The sequence below is a fragment of the Nannospalax galili genome, unplaced genomic scaffold, assembly GCF_000622305.1.
Source record: "Nannospalax galili isolate Female #2095 unplaced genomic scaffold, S.galili_v1.0 scaffold1214, whole genome shotgun sequence".
In the NCBI taxonomy this organism is placed as follows: domain Eukaryota; kingdom Metazoa; phylum Chordata; class Mammalia; order Rodentia; family Spalacidae; genus Nannospalax; species Nannospalax galili.
Window position 1 is genome coordinate 122,109 of NW_008334871.1, and position 2,661 is coordinate 124,769.

A 2,661-nucleotide genomic window follows, 5' to 3' on the forward strand; every position below is an offset into this window, starting at 1 on the left:
ATATTTTTCTAAAATAGAAAAAATGAGAAAGCCTAAGCAAGTGATAAAGGTCTGTTTAGGTTTGTTATGATATATAAAGGATGAGACAAAAATAATATACATATAATCTTAAAATTTCTATGGTCATAGTTTAGTCAACTAGTTAAAGGACAAAATACACATCTAATCAAGTTTATGTGAGAATGTTTGTTCTTTTGCCCAAGCCTTATCTATATAGCACATGATAATTAAAAGTACCAGACTGGTGTAACTACGTTACTGGATGTTTAATAGCCATAGTTTGAGGCCTATACTAATATGGTCAGAGGGACTTAAAGGACAGTTTTTGCCCCTTGCCCACCAATTCATGGTCGACTAAGTTCCAGGGAACTATGGAACATCTCTCAAAATGTCCTGTAACTGTGGTGAGTCACCTGTCCTCTTATTCAGGGAAGCCATGGAGACCTCACGAGATGAACATGAACCATCGTCCCGTCTACGAAGAGGAGGGTCAACTCAGAGAAAACATCTCATTAATGCTTCCAAGTAGGACCTTTGACTTATCTTCACATAGATGCAACTGGTTAAAGGAAGGAGCCAGAACCTCCTCCCAAGCCATGTGACCCCTGAGGAGCAGATCCTCAATTGACCTTAAGTATAAAAATAAATTGATTTATTTGGGCCAACTGTATGGTCTTAAACACCCAAAAGGAAAGTGTAATCAAAGAGTAAAGTCATCAGTATATTTATATAAGATTTCAAGGGATTGCACTTCTCAGACATTAGGCTTAAGTTTATATAAAAAGTTATTTAGACAATTATTTCTCATTGATGATTTTGTTCCTAATCTGAAAGTGCTGCTCAGATGTAAGACTTCAAATCTTGGTCTGCAATAATGTAGTGCCTACCTGTAGCTAAGAGAGACAACCAGAAAAGGGGATAAATTTGTTTTCTCCCCTTATCCAGAAGCCTTTGAGAGGGAACTGACACTGATTCTAACCACTTGAAAGCAAATCCTGAATCCATCACTCTAGAGTCCAGCCTTCAAAGACAAAAGAAAAATGAGGAGGAAACCAATAGAGGCATGCTTTCGGAAGCCCTTGTAAAGAAATTCCAATGGACTTTCATATGAACACTTGAAAATTGCCGTGTTCTGAAATTTTTCTAGATCCCTGTCTAGAACTTGTAATGCTAATTACTCTTGCCTTTACTTCTCCTTCACATCTCCTATTCATGATTCAAGGACTTTCTTTTCCCCTTAGAGATAAGAGTTATGCAATTTGGGAGTCTTTTAGATAGACCCACTGAAGGGGTACTCCAATTGCTTCACCCTGAGTCCCTGTTCAGCATGGAAGAAGCCAGAGAGCAGTCTGCATCCCTATTCCCTATTGGCAATTTGGGCAAACCCTTCAGAGGATGGTGTGATAAGAATAGGAGGTAGGAATTGGCTAGGCAGTTAGGGTAAAAAGACCCCAAAGCTAGTTTCTTGGCTAAAAGTCAAAATGTTCTTGGGACTTTTAGCAACATACTCTGTTCCAAAGGCCAAAAATATCAAAAGTATTTGGGAGCTTGTAACTAATCCTTAAAATATTTTAGGGTTACCTCTTCAGAGGGGGAAATGTTAGAGTAGCCAAAAGCCCCATAAAAATAAATAAATACATCAAAGAAGAAGAAAGAGTAAATGAATTCAGAAAAAAGTGACGGGGAGATATGGAAGGTGTTGGAGGGGAAGGAATGGGCATAGATTTGATCAAAACAACATATGCATGTGTGAAAGTCTCAATAAATTATTTATTTAAAAAAATAAACAGAGACATCTGAATTAAATGAGATGTTATATGAAATGGACCTAACAGACATCTACAGGGTATTCTACCCAAACACCTCTCTACTTAGCAACCCATACACGTTTTTCTAATGTTAACCACATTCTGGGACACAAAACAAATCTCCACAAAAACAAAAAATTGAAATAATTCCATCATTCTATGAGACCACAGTACAATAAAGCTTATAATCAACAGCAAAAGAAGCTCTAATAACTATATGAACTCATAGAGATTAAACAACAACTTCTGAATGATGAATAGGTCAAAGAAGAAATTAAGAAAGAAAAATATTCCTGAAACTGAATGAAAATGAGATGACAACACAGCAAAACCTGGAACACCTTAAAAGCCATCCTAAGAAGGAGTTTACAGCGCTAGTGCTACACTGAAAATCAGAAAGAGCACATGGAAATGACTGAATAGCACAATGCAAAACTCTGGAAAGGCAAGAACAAACGACCCCAAACCTAGTAGATGAGAAGAAATACCAGAAATCAGAGCAGAAAAATGAAATAGAAACAAAGGAAACAATACAAAAAAATCAATGAATCTAAGAGCTGATTCTTTGAAAAGTAAAACAAGATAGACAGACACTTAGCCCAGTTAATCAAAATGAAGAAAAAACAAATCCAAATCAATAATATCAAAGACAAAAGGGGAAACATCACAACAGACACCCAAAAAAAATCCAGAACACTGTAAGGGAATATATCTTTTTTTTTTATTTTTTTTTTTTACAATTAAAGTTGCAGTTTTAACAATATGCAAAATATTACAGTAATTCAGATTTTTCGGCATAATGATTACAGAAAAAAAAAGAAATTCACATGTCAAAGTCACAGAGAATTTCTTT